Below are 19,612 nucleotides of genomic sequence, written 5' to 3'. Positions count from 1 at the left end.
GGGAATGGAAAAGTTCATGTAGTAGAAGCCTAGTATGGATACCATGCATTGATTAAAAATGTATTAGTTATCTATAGCTGTGTAAAAAATTACCCAAAACTTAGGATCTTAAAACAACAAACATTTATTTATCTTGCTGACTCTATGGGTCAGGAGCTACCATAGCCAAGCTGGGTCCTGTGGCTCAGGACCTGTCATAAGAGGGCGATCAAGTATTATCCAGAGCTTTAGTCATCCCAAGGCTCAACTGGACTGAGGAAATGTTTACTTCCAAAGTCACTCACAGAGTGTTGGTAGGATTCTGGTTTTTTTGTTCTATTGAACTGTTGACCTCAATTCCTTGCTGATTGTTGGCTGGAGGCCTCTCTCCAGCCCCTTCCATTGGGCCTCTGTAGAAGGTAGCTCTGAACATTTCAGCTGGCTTGCATCAGCGTGAACAAAATAATAAAGCAAAGAAGGAAGATGGGGTTTTTTCCTAACTGAATCTCATAAGTGACATCTATCAGTTTTGCCACATTCTGTTCATTGGGAGCAGGTCACTAGGTCTGGCTCACATGTGAGAGGAGGTGATTGCACAGGGCATGAATACCAACAGGCTGGAGCCACCTTAAGAGCTGTCCACCACAGGAAATAACAAATTAAAGGACCACACAGCATTAAATACAGTACTTCATAGAAAAGGGTAAGAGCTGGGTTGAAGTCTGCAGTTTAATTTACAACTGTATAAATTAAAATACAAAGGAAGCAATGCTACATGTTTTACAGGACACAACAGACTCAAGAGCATATAACAGTTCCATGGCAAAGTTTTCCTGCTGGGCATGGAGAGTGGAGGAAAAGTGAGAATAAATAACTACACAAATCCAGAGTGGGGTCTTGGAGACACCGGAGAAAATGGTGGACTGGGAATTCAGGACCAAGTTCAACTTTCTGCCTCTGAGGTTCAAAAGAAAGGGAAAGTAATGAAACAAAAGCTGCATGTATCCTAATACTCACACCACAACAGAAGGTTCTCACCAAGACCCACACCCAGTATGGCACTGGATTAAAGCCACCTGAAAGGCTCAGAGCTCAGAAACGTCTACTGAGTAAAAGTGGCATTTGCGTCATTGTGGCTTACTTTGGAGTTGGTAAGAAGGTCTAAAAATTCAGTGTGCAAAAGATGGGCCCACAGGGTGACCAACTGTCCCAGGAACAGGGGAGTTCCTAAACTAAAATCAGGACAGTCCTGGCAAAATTAGGATGAGATGGTCACCTTAACAATGTGGGAAGCTTGTGAAAAATGAAAATTGCAGGACCTTCACAGGAGACTGGGATTCAGTGTGCCTTATCTAGACCAGAAGTCTGCGTCTTAAGCAGCACCAGAAGCCCTTCTAATACAGTTGGTCCATGGGTAACCCTCTGAGAAACACTACCATGGAAGGATACTTTTGAAAGGTATTGCTGCACGAATTGCATAGAACATGGGGTGTTGTACATAAGCAATGAATGTTGGAACACTGCACCAAAAATTAATGATGTATTTTATGATGACTAACATAACAGAATAAAAGAAACTAAAATAAAAAAGAAAGGTATTGCCGGTAGCATGAAGGCTCTAGCAATTCTCAAGTTCATGATCACAAATCTTCTACAGCTTTTTGAGAGTAATTCTTCATTACCTGTTGATAATCCAAGGGCCCTAGTTCACAGGTCACTGATTTCTAGTATTTGTCTTCCACATAACACAGACCCCAAGATCTAGGAGGCAAAGTTCAGGATGGGGCCAAGACAGAAGTTTAGGGAAAAAGATTTCTCTAACTGGCTGTTACAAGAAACCACACCCCATGGCTGGATTAACCAGCTACAGAAAAGTCTCCTTAAATTTACCCACCCCACAGTGAGTTCTGAAGAATGTGCTAATAGGATTAGAGTGAGGAACCTAACAAAAACGTAATCCCTGTAAAATATTTTCCATATTTGGAAAATAAAAAGGTTACACAAGTATATTAAGAGGAGAAAATGTGATGAGGTAATGATGAAGGCCCAATGGAATCTAACTGAAGGAGGATGGGGAGTCCTGACGTCACAGAGAGGCAGACCATGAGTGGCTCCTGGTGAACTTAGGTAGATCCATCTTTATGAGGAAGAGTGTGTCAGACCACAAAAGCCTGTTAAATACTTCTAGTGACCAATCAATTGTTCTTGCTTTATTTTTATATTCACTAAATAGCCTTTTAATCTCCCTTTATTCTTTGTTCTCCAAATGTAGACTGAATCATTTCTATGTGAAGTGTTCATAGGAGTTTAAAGTTGGTTGCATCCTACTTAATTTTTCAATTGGACTTTAGGTCTAATGAAGGTAAATCCTAATTACCAGAAGATTAATGCAAACAAAGTTTATTGGTGGGGTTTTTTTTCAATTTATTTATTTTCAGAAAAACAGTATTCATTATTTTTTCACCACACCCAGTGCTCCATGCAATCCGTGCCCTCTATAATACCCACCACCTGGTACCCCAACCTCCCACCACCCCCCGCCACTTCAAACCCCTCAGATTGTTTTTCAGAGTCCATAATCTCTCGTGGTTCACCTCCCCTTCCAATTTACCCCAACTCCCTTCTCCTCTCTAACACCCCTTGTAGGGTCCTGGGATCAAGCCCTGCATTGGGCTTTCTGCTCAGCAGGGTGCTCAGCCTGCTTCCTCTTCTCTCTCTGCCTACTTGTGATCTCTGTCTGTCAGAAGTCATTTCTAATGGTAAGTGCTTGTCATGGTTTTGGATTCCCCTTAAAGTGGAACCTGAAATAACAATTCAAGTACCCTTGGTTTATTTGGGAGGGGAATCCCAGGAAACACATGTGAAAGAGTAGAGAGTAAGACAAGGAAGGAAACTGTTAAAAGATACATATCAAGCCAGTTATCACTAAGGCCAAGTAGCATTACAGGCTGGTTGGGAACTCTAAGACAATATAGATACCATATTGTCCATATATAGACTATGCTTCAGAGTTATCCTAAACAAGGGGTATTCATCCTCTAATTCTCCATCTGTCATCGGTTGAGAGTTGCTTCTCAGGGGATTAAGCCTCAGATACTTCTGTGCTGTCCTATGTAGGGGCTGAGCATTGTCTCATGACTACACAGAGTCACAGATGTTTTCCATAAACAGCCTTGAGACTGTAGAGATGAATACCAGGGGGATATGGGTGGGCTATCAGCAGCATCTGCTATAATAGCTCAAATTTGCTGCATGCTTATGGGATTCCATATGCCAGATTAAATATGTATCATCTCATTTAATATCTGATTAATATTCCCCATTTCCCAGATCAGGAAACAGATGTCGAGTGCAAAGTGACTTGCTTGTGGTCACACAGTCAGCTAATAGTATAGCTGGGATTTCAAACACACAGTTCATCTTTAGAATTCAAGCTTTTGGCCACTTCATTCTACTGGATCCTGGAAAAGTTTATATCTAGCTGAGGGAATAGAAAAAGATTTCAAGATGTGGGTGTAAAAATCACCTGCTTCATGTAGTGTAGATTGGATTTCAGTTTGGGATTCAGCACTGGTCTCAAGTATGGACATATGTGAATGAAGTTCCAGAATCATCATGGGTCCTTTTTGGCTGGAATATAAATCACAAGTAGTTGAGAGCAGGCAATATTGGGGAGGATTTTGAATGCCCAAGTAAGGAATTTACATACAGAAATTGAGCCATAAGAAACTCTTGAGACTTTTTGAGCAAGGCATGACAGGAAGTAGGCTTGAGTAACATTAAAGAGTGTTGATAATAGAAAACAATGTTAATCAAGTGACATTGAACAGAAAACAATGAATTGACTGGGTTGACCAAAGGAGAGGGGAAGATGGAAAACCAGGAAGGAACCATGGCAATAATTCAGGACTGAGGATACTTCTTTCAGAGGCCCAGAGTTGATGTGAATGGGCATGGTAGAACAGGTGCGAAGAGCAGTTCTGATAAAGACTTCTAGGAGCTGGAGAGGAGAAGGGAGCTGAGGGAAATTGGAAGGGGAGGTGAACCATGAGAGACTATGGACCCTGAAAAACAACCTGAGGGTTTTGAAGGGGTGGGGGGTGGGAGGTTGGGGAACCAGGTCGTGGGTATTGGGGAGGGCACGTATTGCATGGAGCACTGGGTGTGGTGGAAAAACAATGAATTCTGTCACGCTGAAAAGAAAAAAAAAAAAAAAAAAAGACTTCTAGACCCAGATCATGGATCCTGAATGTTAAAGGACTCTAATCCCAGACATCAGGGTCATTGGTGGAACAAACTGGAGAGAGGGACTAGACTAACTAGCTTTGATTTGGACATGCCTGGACATTCTAGTTCCAGTTCAGCATCTGGTCCTAAGATTTCCTATTTAGATTTAATCTTTTCACTGTGGGTTGACCAGATTCCGTGTGATCTGATGTGATTCATTTCATTGAAGGGAAAATATCAATGGATGATGGTTTGATAAATCAGTTCACCATGATACTCTTAATAGCTCCTGAAATACTCAGGTTGATAGACTAGTTGATGCATTGTCTTTTAAGAAAGGGGCTCTTCTTTCTCTCTTTTTGATAGCTATAGAATGACAGGTGAGCAGAACCCTGAATGCACACCTAGTCTGAGATTCTATAGTCACCTTTTGTCTGGATATTTTATTTTTTTATTATGTTATTTTACTATTTTTATTTTTTATTTTTTTTTCTATTTTTCACAATTTTATTTTTTAAAAAAAGAATTTATTTTTTCAAATTTATTTTTTACTATTATGTTCAATTGTCTGGACATTATAATTCAAACTCTCAGCTATGCATTTTTGCTGATGACTTTTAAATTCATATCTCCAAAACTCATCTTTTTCCCTGAATGTAATTTCCAGCTGCTGGTTAGGTGTCTCCACCAGGACGTTCTGCTAGCTCCTCAAACTCAACATTATCAAAAATCAAGCTTGTCACACTCTTCTACAAACAAGTTTGTTTTTCTGACTTCCTAATTTATAGTAATGATCCTATCATACCCCAATTTGCCAAGACTCAACCCTAAGAATTGCCTTTTACTCCTTTCAACTTTCCATACCATCTAATGGATGTCAAAACCTGTTGATTCTACTACTACAATACATCTTAAAATTGGTAGACTCTTATCTCTTCACAGTAGTATAATATAGTATAGCATAAATTAATAGTAATAGTATAGTAATTAATAAAATAGAGTAACAGTATAGTATAGTAATTAGTATAGTAATAATAGTAGTATAATAATGTAGTATAATAATAGTATAGAGTAGTAATAGTATAATAATATAGTAATAGTAATAGCATATTTCAGGTTTTCATTGTCTATTCCTTAGCTTATCCTCATTCCTTATATTGTTGTCTGTCAAAATAAATGGGGGCTCATCTTCATAGTATTTTTTGTGTATTGTCAATTATCATTGATAATTAATGATTACCAGCCACATTTCAGATAAGGAAACTGTGATACAGAGAGGTTAAGTGACTTTCTCAAGATAAACTAGTTAGTGACAGGACCTGAATTTGAATTCCCATATTTGTCTTTTCTATGAACAATGGGTTATATTGAACATCTTGGCTTCTTTTCCTAGATTTTGAGCTCCTCAAAGTGGGGGTTGTTTTGTATAACCATGTGATTCTTGCACAATGCTTTACTAATAGTGGCTACTGCTTGATATTTTTTTTTGCTGATGATAGCATTCAGGGGAAGATGAAGCTGGAAGTCATTTGGTCCTGCTGTTCTATAGAAGGGAGATTGTACCTAATCCAGCCTGATGACAGACTTTAACTGTACCAGATCATTTAAGTAGTATCTGGCTAGGGTAGAAGGGACCCAAGAGAAATCAGGCTGTAGACTACATGAAATCAGACACTGGGCTCATAAAGCATGTGCTAAGCTGGACTTTCTTTGTTGCATACCTGGAAACACACACTCTTCTTAACCTAACAAAAGAAGAGTCAGAATTGGAGACTTGAAAAAACAGAGTACATGTAAGAGAGTGTTTGCAAATGTAGGTGGGGCAGCAGCTTTCTGGGAGACCCAGTAAAATTGCTTTCTGGCTGAATGAGCTTGCAAACCCTTTTTTGAGGCTGAGCAGTGCTATTTCATGCCTCTACCGCAGGCATTTCTCTCTGAAAAATCAACGACCCAAGAAAGCCACTGGTGGTGGTGGTAGCGGGGGGAGGGGGGGGGTCCCTGAGCTAATCCTTGAGGTTGAGACAGAAACACACTGCTCTGGATTCAGCCTGGAGAGATCAAGAGAAACCATGACCACTCTGTTTGGAGGGGCCGTCTTCAGCTGGCACCATTCTGAGCACTCAAGTTATCTGTCAATAAGCACTTTACAGGGGAGATAAATGGATTTGAAGCTGAGGATGAGAGGAGGGTATCTGGGAAAGAATAAACACATTACCTGAACCCTTCCACCAAGCCCCTTCACTGACATGCTCAACGCCTCAAACCATGTGGTTAGCAGAGGCTGGGTGGGAGAGAGGGACACTCTACCCCTGTGGGTAAGGCAATTTACAGAGGTCTTTCCCAGTAATAATAGACAGTATTTGAGATCAGGCTCTGTACTTTGCTTCACCCACATATGTGTTAGGTACTGTGCTATGGGACTGAAAATCAAATGCCAATTTAGCCACCATCTTGACAGCAAGACTAGAAATAATTGACTTCTTGCAAAAAGAGAGCATGAATATTCATTCTAGATGGGTAGGTGGGTGGCAATATTTTGCAAACACAGAATGTGAAATCAAACATTTGGGCAAATTCAAGAAAATTTGACTTTTTTTTTTTTCCCTATAATGCCATCCTTTCCCTACATGTTTTTAAATGCAAGAACAGTCCTTCCCAAGGAAGTATAGGTTTAGGGAAGGGTAGATTCAGGCACACTCAGGTCTCAAGACACTAAATCAAGCAGTACTGGCTTTATTTTATTAAACATGACCTCCCCCACCAGAGTCCAGGCTGAGGAATCGGGCACTGGTATTCAGTACTGAAGAATATAATTTTGAAAAATGATATATTTAGTTAGATTCCCTTACAGTACCACTTGGGTGTTCCTAAATTCCCTAGAAGATCCTTGTCCTTTTGGTTAACATCACTAGCACATCTTTATCAGATAGAAGTGCTTTCCTAGTTCTAGTACATTCCCCATCCTGTCATATTTGTTGATATGGTGCAAGCACACCCCATTTTATTGCCCTTCATCCTATGTCACTCTACTTCTACATCCTTCTACATACTTTGTAAGCTGGTAGTTACCTATAGATCTGGCTTAAATATATATTACTTCTTCTAGCACTCCAAGTTCAAGAATTTCTTCCCTTCCCTTCTCATTATTTTTTGTTTTTCTCTTCTTCCTTTCCTAGTTCCTTTTTCCCTTCATCTCTGACCTGGACTATGGCTATAACATGCTTCCATCTATTTTTTACATTACTTCTAAAGTAGATACTATAAAACAGAAACTTTCCCTGTCATTTCACTAAGAGTCCACTTACCACCAATTACCCAACACCCCTCCATTTCCTCTGTCTGACCCAAGATCCATATAAGTAAAATACAGGGGAGGAGTTGAGGGAGGTATCATCATTTCAGTGACTTGTACCCTGGGTGTGGACTGTAATATATCCCTCTTTCCTAAGCCAAGTGAGAGAGCTACCAAGAGTATCACTCTTTGAGACTTTGGATGCTCCAAGAAATAAAGACTAGGATTCTCTCATTAGAGGTTTCTTGGGTAGCAGAGTTGATAACCTTGACAAATTTTCTTGCTTGCATCTCTCCCCAACCCCCACCTTCACCCCCAGCAGGGAAAAAGGAGACTAGATGGAGAAGAAGAGAATCTTCCCTCCCTCATTTTATGTTGCTATAGAAATGTGAGATTTCTTTGGGTCAAAAAACAGAATAGAGCAATATTTATGCTGTTTGGCTATCTTTTCTGCTTTCTTCCACCCAGGGAGGGTGACTAATGTGCCTTGGCTCCCCGCAGCAATAGGTGGTGACACCAAACAGGTAGAAAAGTGCTGATGGAAATAATAAGCTGGAGACCAGTCTCTTTAAATCAGGCAACTGATACGAATCTCCTTCCTTCAAAGAGGTCAAGAGGAAGTATTTGTGTCTGCTGACAGAAGGCATCTACTATCAGCCACATTAGTGAGAAAGGCAGAAATGGCCATGGGAAAGACAACTACAACAGAGGCTGATACTTAAGCAAGATGTTCTTATTTTTTCTGTCTCCCAACATCTGGCATGGGCTAGAGCCTTGAATAGGATGAGGGATAGGTTGGCCTGGGGACGACCATTCCTCCACCTTAATTCCTAGGCTGAAGGAGAGCAAATAAGAAAGGAGTCACCCATCTTCTGGCCCCTTTAATCATGAACAGTAAAGAGGAAACCCTTAAATGGAATATGAGATTGTGGGCTTAAATTGGAGCATTTCCAATAACTGAAAATGACCATAAACTGGCCACCAGGAAGTTATGTTTAAGGTGTCATTACAAGGCCAGAAAGGTGTGGCTGAAGGCCTAGGGGAAACTTATCTGAACTACTTCCTGTTTGAAGCTACTGAGCAGACAACATACAATAAATGAGTTCTCATCATGACACACAAGTCTCATCATGTCACCCTACCAATGAGGAGTTCACAAAGACTCCTTATTCTTTCCCCCACAGGATAAAAATGTGCTCTTTCCATGACTCACAAGTCCATTGGTGATCAAGCACCTTTTGCCTCCATGGTGTTACTTACCTCTTAATTTCAGGTTTGACATTTAAACAGTTATTCAAGTGTATCAGGTTCTCCCAAGCCCTCTGTGTCTTTTCACATATTGTCCTCTACCAGGACAGCCTCTTTCCCAGGGGAAATTCTATCAAGTCTTGGTTTAAGCATGATCTTTTCTGTTAAGCCTTTCCTAATGTTTGTTTTATTTTCTCAGTGTTCCAAGATTCATTGTTTATGCACCATATCCACTGTTCCATGTAATACATGCCCTCCTTAATACACAACACCAGGCTCACCTACCCCCCACCCCCTCCCCTCCAAAACCCTCAGTTTATTTCACAGAGTCCACAGTCTCTTATGGTTTGTCTCCCCCTCTGATTTCTCCCAATTCACATTTCCTTTCCTTTTCCTAATGTCCTCCGTGTTATTCTTTTTGCTCCACAAGTAAGTGAAACCATATGATACTTGACTCTCTCTGCTTGACTTATTTCACTCAACATAATCTCCTCCAGTCCCGTCCATGTTGATACAAAAGTTGGGTATTCATCTTTTCTGACAGAGGCATAATATTCCATTGTATATATATGGACCATATCTTCTTTATCCATTCATCTGTTGAAGGGCATCTTGGCTCTTTCCACAGTTTTGTGATTGTGGCCATTGTGGCTATGAACATTGGTGTACAGATGGCCCTTCTTTTCAGCACATCTTTATCTTACCTAATGTTTAAAGGCAACATTCCTTATTTACTCTGCCATTTTCCCTTTGTATATAGAGCTCAATTATTTTATTGAGCTACTCCTCATGCAGTATTTGTATGTCTGTTTTCTCACTAGACTTAAAGTTCTTTGAAGACATCAGCTGTGTGTTCTCCCTCATAACCCAATGTGTGGGTGGGGAGGGGGTAGTTTGAAGAATAAATCCAGAGCCTGTGCCAAGAACTTGAAATTTGCTTCAAAGAGACTGCCTTAAGTCTGTGAGCCTTTGGGCTGAAGAGGAAAAAAAAAAAATCTGATTTTATCTATCAAGGTTCTTTCTATTTGATATATGTTCCTCTTAAAGTCTCTCAATTTAATGATATATCATGTTATTTCTAGTTTCTCCCTGGGTGGAAATCTAATTTCATTTAGATTATGAAATTCTAGAAGGCAGGCCTTATCTTGCTGTGTGTTTCACATGGCAGAGACACGTTTAATTCTATAAAAGATTTCCTAAACTTTTACCTGTGCCAGACACCATGCTGGAGTAGAAGTTATCTAATGAAGCAGTCATGGCCTCTCTTCTTCCGGCCTCCAGAGGCTGGTTCTTCTCTCTCTTGAAATGTTGTCTGCTTTGAACTTGAGGGAGGTTTCTCAGAGGATCTATGGAGCATTGGGGACAGAGAGGGGCGCCAAAGCAGCTGGGTGAAGCCATCCAGGGATCTACCCTACAAACACTGACATGACAGAAGCCTCATCCAAATTTCCCTCACAGACTTACTTGGTTCTAGCTCTAAAGACCTCTTCATCTGTCATAATCAATATTGACTGCATAGTAACTGTTATGAGAATGTGAAAGAGTGGAAAGAGATGGGTCTTAGAATCAGGCATGATTGAATTCAAATTTAATTTAGGTTACCTAGACTGAGCTGGTCAGATTTGTCACTTCTTTGTCCCATTAAATCTTAGCTAGGTTGACCCACCTTTTGTAGCCTAATATAAATATAGAAGGGTTGTTGGGATTGAGACATAATGTTCCAGATCATTTCCTTGTCCTCCATTCCTCATTGCCTGCTGCCCCATTTGGGCCCTTTCTCTCACTTCTCAACTAACCCCTCTCATTTTCCCTGCAATTGTTCCTCTAATATCACCATCTCTTAAAAATCTTGCTAAATTACAGTAATCATTTTATTCTGTTCCCATAAATGAAGTATTTCTTGCCTTCAAGGCTTTTCACCTCAATATTAGCATGTTTCTGAAATTCTAAATATACTTAAGTCTGCCTTTGCATTTCTTTGGCCTTAGAAATAGATACGGATCCATCTCGTATATATACAGAGAGACTGTGTGTGTGTGTGTGTGTGTGTGTATGGTTGTAATAAGCAGACATGTGATACATGTAATGAATGTAAAGCAGAAGTATACTTCCTATTTCAAGGCCTTTACTCCCTCCCTAGTCTTATCTTTAGGACAAAAGCTTTGCCTGCCCCAAGCCCCCAGCCCCGCACCCCCTTCATTCTTTAAATCTAGTTTTATCTGGGTCCTCTTAAGGAATCTCACTGTAATATGAAGAATGCAGAGGCCCAGACTCCAGTCTAAACTCCAGTCTGTCTTTTAGTAACTAAGGACATAAATCTTCCCCTTAGCTCTCTCTCAGGCATTATTTAAATTGGTCCGATCGAGAATCCATCCATTTCTTTCAAGCCCAACCCATGAATAGCTGTTAACACAACACAAGAGTTTAAGGCATTAAGCATGTACCTGCCTGCACTTCGCAGTTCTTCCTTTCCTTCCCTCTGGGAGTGCTTTCCAGTAGACAGGGGGAGAGGGGAGAGAGCTGAGCCCAAACAAGCTGATTTCTCTGGAAAAGCATTCCTCTCCATCTTTGCCACTTTAATAAAGCTTAGCTTGGGGAGAGATTTGAAGTCCTTCAAGAGCAGGCCCGTTAAAACAATCAAGGAGTGTGTAAAACACAGCTCAGGCCCTGCCTGCCGGTCTTCAAACTGACGTCACCTCATAAATCCACAGGCTCTGTTCCCGGCCCCAATCTGCAAGGCACAGCCTGGACCCATCAGTGACCTGCTTTTTCTGGAGATTAATTATATGTTCAGACAGAGGTCAGGTGGAGAGTCTTTAAGAGATTGCTTCAGTGTTTTGCCCCACACCCTCTTGTTTGGGGGGGGGGGGAGGCATTTCTTGTGCAGCCAAGCTGCAGAAAGGAATACTGTGTGCTTAGAGACCAATCCACCAAATGAGAAGGGATGCAGGCATCATTTGACCCACATGGCCTCAGCAACAGAGGAGGGCCTGCGAGCCAAGGTAATGAAGGGGCTGTCCGTTTGATTCTTCTTACCTTGCTACTCAAAGGTCCTGGGCTTCTGCTATGTCCCCAGAGCAGTCTGTGGTTAGATGGGGAATGCAACAAATTGAGAAAAGCACAGGATTAGGACTAGCCAGCTGACTAGCCAGGACATTGTTGGGGAGTGTCTGCATCCAAGGGGCCATGGATAATGTTGGAGGTCTCAGAGCTTTCTTGCCAGCTGGGTTTTGCATATCACCCACCCAGACATGTTTCTGGGGAATCTCTCTCTCTCTCTCTCTCTCAATCACACACACACACACACGCACACTCCCTCTCTCTCTCTCTCTCTCTCTCAAAGAAATTACAGCAATCATTTAACAGAAAACAGAAAAGAGGAGGCAAGGTGATGTACAGCAGTTAAATATAGGAGTGTTTCCATCCACAGTGTATGCTTTGAAGGCAGGGTATTAGGGAATGGATTTTTTTCTGAGAAAGTGAAGGGATTGATTAAGGTCCGGTGGATCAAAAACATTCTTCAAATGTGTTCATCAAGTTTAGGAGAGCAGCAAGCAGTGATTTGTTGATAAATGTTTAACAATTGTCTCTCCAGGGGACAGAAGTCCTGGTTTCTGTGGTATAAACACTCCCGTCTGCGCCGCTGACTTCAAGTCACAGTGCAAGGCCAATGAATATGGAGCTGGGAAGTTCGTACTCAGTCAGCTCTTCCGAGCTGGTGGGAGCCAGCTCTGGTCCAGGCTGGTGATAATGGCCACACGAAGAAGTTGCTAAGCTATGTTCTCCGTTCTTGTGTCTGAGAAGGCTTCCTGGTGCAGCCGGAAGAGTCAGAGCCTAGAGAGAGGGTCCATTCTGGGCTGTGCAGCCCCCTCCTAGCTGTGTGCTTCTTCTTTGTCCACCTCCTCTCTGTGTTATAAAATGGAGACGTCTTCCCATCCCTTGCAACTGTAAACATGGAGGATTGGGTACCAGTTCTCATTGCCCTGATACTTCCTGTCTTTGATAAGGCACGGGATTGGGTGGCATTGTCAGTGGGTGAAACGAATTTCAGTCTGCAGCTAGTGTGTGGTCCCCTTTTTAAGGAATTGGAAAGAGAAAGCCTCACTTCCTTCCAGGTAAAGGGCCTAATTGACAAAGCCTGATGGGAATCATGGAGAGTTCTGGAATGCAGCTCCATTCATAGCCCTTGGCTCTGGTGCATGCCCCAAATAAACACAGACTGTTGATAGTGGTTTCAGATGAATCCCCCTGCAAGTGCTGGCATAACTGTGCAGCCACGAGGTCTTGCCCTCCAGGGAGGGAGTCCTGAGCACCACCACTAAACAGGGGATGGTGTTGGAGGGGGTCGGGGGGAGAAGGGGGTTCTCTGAATGTCAATCACAGCCTCCTGTGGCTTGGCAGCTGGCCTGGGAACCCTAGGGCCTTCTGGGGAAAAGCCAGGAAAAGAGGACAGGGTGAAGCAGAAAGGGAGAGGGAGGGGGGAACTTTGCTTTCACAAGGCAGGGGGGCTGTGTGTGCCTCTCAGGGTCAGAACTGCTGGTTCTTTCCTAGAGTGATTTTCTAGAAGGCAGGAAAGGAAACCGTCTCTTTTTGACCTCTCAAAAACCCTGCAAGGCAGTTTTCTTCACAATTTTGATGGGGAAACTGAGACACAGAGTAAAAGGTCTGGCACTGTGCCTCACAAATCTTAAATGCTAAAGGTGAGATTCGATCCCACCTCCACCTGTTCCCAGGGCCCTGCTCTCCTTAGTCTTATGCATCTTTTTGGCATCTCTGGATCAAACCTTTGGTTCCACCAGCCAATCTAGTCCAACACCCATTTGTCTGATTTTCTTTTGTTTCCCTCTCTCTCTTGCTAACAACCCTTTGGTTGTTAGAGTTATTGACCAGGCTGATTGCCGTGGCTTCTGGTGAGGACAGAGAACGGGTGCTTAGCCCTCAGCTTCTCTGTCTGGACAGGTTCAATGTGCTCCCGGCATCTGCACATGAGAATCTTAGCCATTTTGACATAGCGAGGCCCCTGGTGCAGCCTCCCTTCATAAGACTATTAATGACCCTAATGACTTCTTCAACTTCTGGCTTCAAAGTCCAGTAACCTGTGTTGAACTGACTCTGTGTCCTTCACCAAAGTTTTGATGTTTGTCAGCAGCTCACTCATGCTCCAGGCATGGCTTTCTCTCTGTCTCTCGGCCCTTTTGGTCACGGTCTGCCCTCCAAACTCTCCCTGCACAAACATGAGACTCACATTGGACTCCTCACAAGGGCACTCACCTCTTGGCACTTATTCAGAATAACAAGGCAAGTCTCTGGTCCCTACAACCCTGCCCCAAGATGAAACAAAGCTGGCATAGCGACCAGATGCCTCCCTTTCTGTACCCACCCCATCTTCTGTGTCCCTTCTGTGCCCCACTGTCCCCTTGCCATTCTGTACTTACCTCTCCAAAAAAGGGCAAACACTAAAATCCATAACTGCTTCCTTTGAAGAACTTTTGTTGAGTTTTTATGGTTTAAATGTTTGTTTTTCCCTGTTGATAAAGATGGTAGTTTTGCTGACTGTGAGTAACAGTAAGAGATTTTACCGTGGTCTGAGCAGGTCTCATTTATTGTTTTGCAAATGGGAATACATATAACAGATCTTCGCAGATGCTAGTGATAACATCGCCCAGCAAGAGTGGGCACAGCAGCTAATGTTTATTGAGCACGTACTATGTGCTGGGCAATCTGTTAATGCTTATGAAGATTTTGTCTTTAATCCTCACCATCAGCTTCATGAAGTGGAACCCATTGTTATTTATATTTTTATGCAAAGAAAATGAGGCTCAGATGAGGTAAGTTAAAACTCACTTAAGTTTCCAAAACTGGTAAAAAATCAGTCTGGCACTAAAATCTATGTCCTTAACAAATGTTCTATGTTGGGATGAACCCCAGAATATGTATGTGTGTGCCTCAAGAATATTAAGCTTAACTATATAAAATGGCCATTTTGTAGGTCAGAAACTAACAAAGGCAACCTTATGAGGTTCAATCTAAGAATCTCTTGCATGTGGTCATCACTCGATTTTCTTTGTATTTTGGCGCCTTCCACAGAACAACCCTCAATCTGTAAAAGTTTTCCAATCCTGAGAGTGAGGGATGGAATGCATGGGTGAGTTGGAAAGAGATATACAAATCACCAAAAGCAAAGGCAGGCTTCAGTTATAGGGAGAAGGAGCCTGGGAACAGGGCAAGGTGTGTGTGTGCGTGTGTGTACACACACACTTGCCCCTAAGCCACTGATGGGTGAGGGTGGGGAGTCCACATCCCTTAAGAAATCTCTACCTTCTCTGTGAAACTGCCTGACCACCCATGTTTCCATCCCATATTTCTCACTGCCCCCACAGAGGTCTTTGTGTGTGTGTTTGTGTGTGTGTGTGTGTGTGTGTGTGTGTGTGTTGCACTGGATGCATCCTGACCTCCTTCCTCCTCCTACCCAGGATGCTAACATTTATTTTTTTTAATTAATATATTTATTTTCAGAAAAAACAGATTCATTATTTTTTCACCATACCCAGTGCTCCATGCAATCCGTGCCCTCTATAATACCCACCACCTGGTACCCCAAACTCCCACCCCCTCCGCCCCTTCCGACCCCTCAGATTGTTTTTCAGAGTCCATAGTCTCTCATGATTCACCTCCCCTTCCAATTTACCCCAACTCCCTTTTCCTCTCTAACACCCCTTGTCCTCCATGATATTTGTTATGCTCCACAAAAAAGCGAAACCATATGGTAATTGACTCTCTCTGCTTGACTTATTTCACTCAGCATAATCTCTTCCAGTCCCGTCCATGTTGCTACAAAAGTTGGGTATTCATCCTTTCTGATGGAGGCATAATACTCCATAGTGTATATGGACCACATCTTCCTTATCCATTCGTCCGTTGAAGGGCATCTTGGTTCTTTCCATAGTTTGGCGACAGTGGCCATTGCTGCTATAAACATTGGGGTACAGATGGCCCTTCTTTTCACGACATCTGTATCTTTGGGGTAAATACCCAGGAGTGCAATTGCAGGGTCATAGGGAAGTTTTATTTTTAATTTCTTGAGAAATCTCCACACTGTTCTCCAAAGAGGCTGCACCAACAGAGGTCTTTTTTACCCAAGTGTCAACCTAGTACCTTCAAAAGAAATAACTGAACAGATATTCTTTTGAAAAAGTACTCCCAAAATTCCTTTCTAGCACCAATAGTCTGAGTTGAGAAAGTATTGGTTTCAGTTAGGTGGGAACTGACTGCAGACAGCCTCATCCTGTGGTCCAAGCTTTTGGATCAATCCATCTTCTCATTCACTTTCACGTTCTCTCTCTTCTCATCACCTATGGAGTCAAAGTGAGGTAATGCCCATTCTTTGTAACCTTCAAGCCCCAGGAGGACCTCATAGGGAGGGCTTATGAGGAGGTTCTTGAGGATGGGCTGAAGAAGTTTCCATGAGCCTTGTTTTGGGAACTAAACCATCAGAGAAGAAAGGTGGGAAAGGTCAGAGGCAGCTCAACCTTGCTAGAGGGAAGGGTACTGAGAGAAATAGCAGTCCTAGCAAACACGTGACTGCAGTCAAAACTGAAAATGATGGAATATGCTAATCTACCATTGTCCAGAGGGTGAGCTGTAATGTTCCATTTCCTTTATCTAGACATCCTTAATGTATGCATATCTAGTTCAGGATAATGTAATCCCATTCAAAGAGAATTACATGTAAGTACATAAATGTATGAGCATAATAAAGATGTGTGCAAATATACAACAGTGAATATTGGCCACTGTGGGGAGAGTATATTGAAGAACAGTATTAGATTATTAAGATCTTCTTTATATATGTATATACAGTTCGAATTGTCAAAATGCAGATTTCTTTTAAAAATACAATTTTATTTTTTATTTTTATTGTTACTTTTTTTTTACAAAGACATGTATTTTCTTAAATTGAGTTTACAGTCTTAATTTCTATAAAATAACATACTTTCCATCATCAATATCTGGACTTTCCCACAGAGTCACTGTGTTCCTCTTAATGAAGGAGAATTTTTTTTTCTTTTGGAGGGAAGGTCAGAAGAGAGATATTGATTTAGGATTGTCAGAAAAAATATAGCACATCCAGTTAAATTTGAATTTCAGATAAACAATGATTAATTTTTTAGCATAACCAGGTTCCACAAATATTTTGTGGAATGAGCCAGGGAGAACCTCAATGTTTACATGAGATACACATATTTATACTAAGACATTATTCACAGTTTACCTGAAATTTAAATTTATCTAGGTGTCCTATATCTATATTTACCAAACCTAGTAACCCTATTTGGGCTGCCATTATCATAAATGAGCCGCGGCGGTCCTAAGGAGTTGCTTTGGTCTGCATCTGGGGGGTAAGTGCTGTTTCCCAGGGGATTATTCCCATCAGTGGTTCCCAGCTGGGATGCAGCAGGGAGGTGCTTCTAATTCATCCTGCCATGATACAACAATCATGAAACTAGGTTCATCTCCAGTCGCTCATCGTATTGCCCTATTTTTCCTCCAGAAAAGACCATACGTTTCCTAAATTTGAATTCCTCTTCTAGAGGTATTTTTAGAAACTTGACTGGAGAGAGATATTACAATTCTTTTATGTCCCATATAAGCACATGACTAACCATGGAAGACAAAGAAACTTGTTTTAGTCTTGGCCCACAAAGAATTGAGAGTATTTTCTGAAAAAACTACTCTACTGTTTTTATTATATATCTATATGCAACATAGTGCTGGGACCTTGGCAAACCGTCTGTGTGTCTGCGTGTGTGCGTGCACGTGTGTAGTCAGAAATCCTCCCCTTATATACATGGCCCTTCCACTGCTTGTCACTAATTGCTGGTGTTCAAACAGACATTTATTTACACTGGGCTTGCAGAAAACCAAAGCACATGAAATTTCACACAGCTGTATTCATCACGTTCAAGTTTTCGATTCACCAACAAACGTTTTATTCTTTCCTGTGAATGATCCAAGGATAATTTCAGCCTCAAACCATTTTTGTAGATCTGCCCCAAAATGCAAATCTTTGGGAAATTAGCCTGGGCACCTGCCTCAGGAAGCTACAGTATTCTTCCCTGGAGAGTTTAATGACGTGGAATCCTTTGATCCAGATCTTTCTAGTGTTTAATCCATTAGCAAAATTGCTTTTCCCATCACATCCCTCTTCACCAGACTCAATTAGTTCTGTCTATAGAGTTCATACCACAGAAAGAAAGACAGATGCTTACCCTAGTTTCCAAATACTCTTGTGTGCGTCTTGAATGTGAGCCAGGCTAGTGTGACATTCACATTCGTTCTCCTGAGCACATGCCTTCATCCTACACTGTCCCTAGTCTCTCAAGTGCACAATAACTGTGGGCCAGAGGACTTGAATGAGTAAAATTTCTAGAGATATGTCACCTGGGGAGGAAATCCTAATTTGAAGCCTGGAATGATACTGCAAAGTCATGTTGTTTACCCTCTTGTTCCTGGAAAGCAGTAGCAATCCTTATAAGGACAAGTTCCTGGATAAAAAGTAAACATACTAAAAGTGTCTGAGTGTTTTCACAAAAACTGAAATTGTGATAAATAAGGTTAATACATCAAAAAGGGCAAGAAAAACAACATACACACTTCTTGAGAATCTTGGAAGGGAAAGAATGCTGCTAGTTTGAATAATTAGGATTAAATTAGTCTAACTGCAAACTAGAGACCCTCTCGATTTCCATGTCATGAGAAATACTGTCCTCATCTCTACTCGGGCTTTGCTTTCCTGGTCCTGCACCCTTTCTTTTTTTTCCCTCCACTCAACTTCTTATACTTCTTTTTTTTCTTTTTTTTTTTTTTAATTTATTTTCAGCATAACAGTATTCATTATTTTTGTACCACACCCAGTGCTCCATGCAATCTGTGCCCTCTATAATACCCACCACCTGGTACTCCAAACTCCCACACCCCGCCCCTTCAAAACCCTCAGATTGTTTTTCAGAGTCCATAGTCTCTCATGATTCACCTCCCCTTCCAATTTCCCCCAACTCCCTTCTCCTCTCTATCTCCCCATATCCTCCATGCTATTTGATATGCACTACAAATAAGTGAAACCATATGATAATTGACTCTCTCTGCTTGACTTATTTCACTCAGCATAATCTTATACTTCTTATACTAACTCTTCCTTTACTGTCTCATCTCATATGTCTCATCTTGTCTTGTCTTGCTCTGTCTTGTCTTTGGAATGATTTATCTGTTGTTCTAGAGAAAAGAAGCCAGGGAACTGGGCCCCTTGATAACTCTGCTTGCCCTATGGGCCTGGATTCCAGAACACCACAAAGGCTAAAGTTTTGCTGTGAACTCCTCTGCCAGGAAGGTTTCCATTTGTACACAGAACATTCTCAGTAAAGACAAATGTATCTTTCAACAAATAGAAATGAAAGCGGAGTTCTTTAAAATATTGACCATGTTGATAAGGCATCTGAACCCACGTAACACCCCTTCTCATGAAATTTTCTATATTTAGGAAGGATTTGCTAGAGATCTTTTTTTTTTTTCTCCTTAATTTCTCTAAGAGATCAGACAGCAACTAGGTCATCTTTTACAAATATATGCAAGACAGTAATCTAAACTTAGCTGATGATATACCTCAGTAAGGAGCCATTGAACGATGAAAGAGTGAAGGATGGATTTGCATATACTTTGTGTTCTTCTAGAAGGAGATTAAGTTCAGGTTACAGATAAGGTGGTGGCAGAGAAAGACTTAGAACATTCTAAATACATAACAGGATTTGCCTCATACACATTGTATATTCATACTGTGAAAATTTTATGCAAGCTACTTCAGATCTCTGA

At 41.5% G+C, this 19,612-nt stretch overlaps 2 long non-coding RNA genes across 2 annotated transcripts in view; one reads left to right on the top strand and one right to left on the bottom strand.

Annotated features, from left to right (window-relative positions):
• Window positions 1-248: 248 nt before the first annotated feature.
• On the bottom strand, window positions 249-11,222 carry LOC122901735. Its single transcript, XR_006383665.1, has 3 exons — window positions 11,191-11,222; window positions 9,955-10,092; window positions 249-936 (listed from the first exon to the last, which is right to left on the bottom strand). It is a non-coding gene; the product is annotated as an uncharacterized LOC122901735 (long non-coding RNA).
• A 443-nt stretch (window positions 11,223-11,665) lies between these two features.
• LOC122901734 overlaps window positions 11,666-19,612 on the top strand; it is a 31,757-nt gene continuing 23,810 nt past the window's right edge. The window contains exon 1 of the long non-coding RNA XR_006383664.1: window positions 11,666-11,748. This is a non-coding gene — a long non-coding RNA (uncharacterized LOC122901734). The remainder of the gene's footprint in view (window positions 11,749-19,612) is intronic.

Source organism: Neovison vison, chromosome 3 (genome assembly GCF_020171115.1).
Source record: "Neovison vison isolate M4711 chromosome 3, ASM_NN_V1, whole genome shotgun sequence".
Taxonomy (NCBI): Eukaryota; Metazoa; Chordata; class Mammalia; order Carnivora; family Mustelidae; genus Neogale; species Neogale vison.
This window is presented reverse-complemented; position numbering and strand designations above follow the sequence as displayed.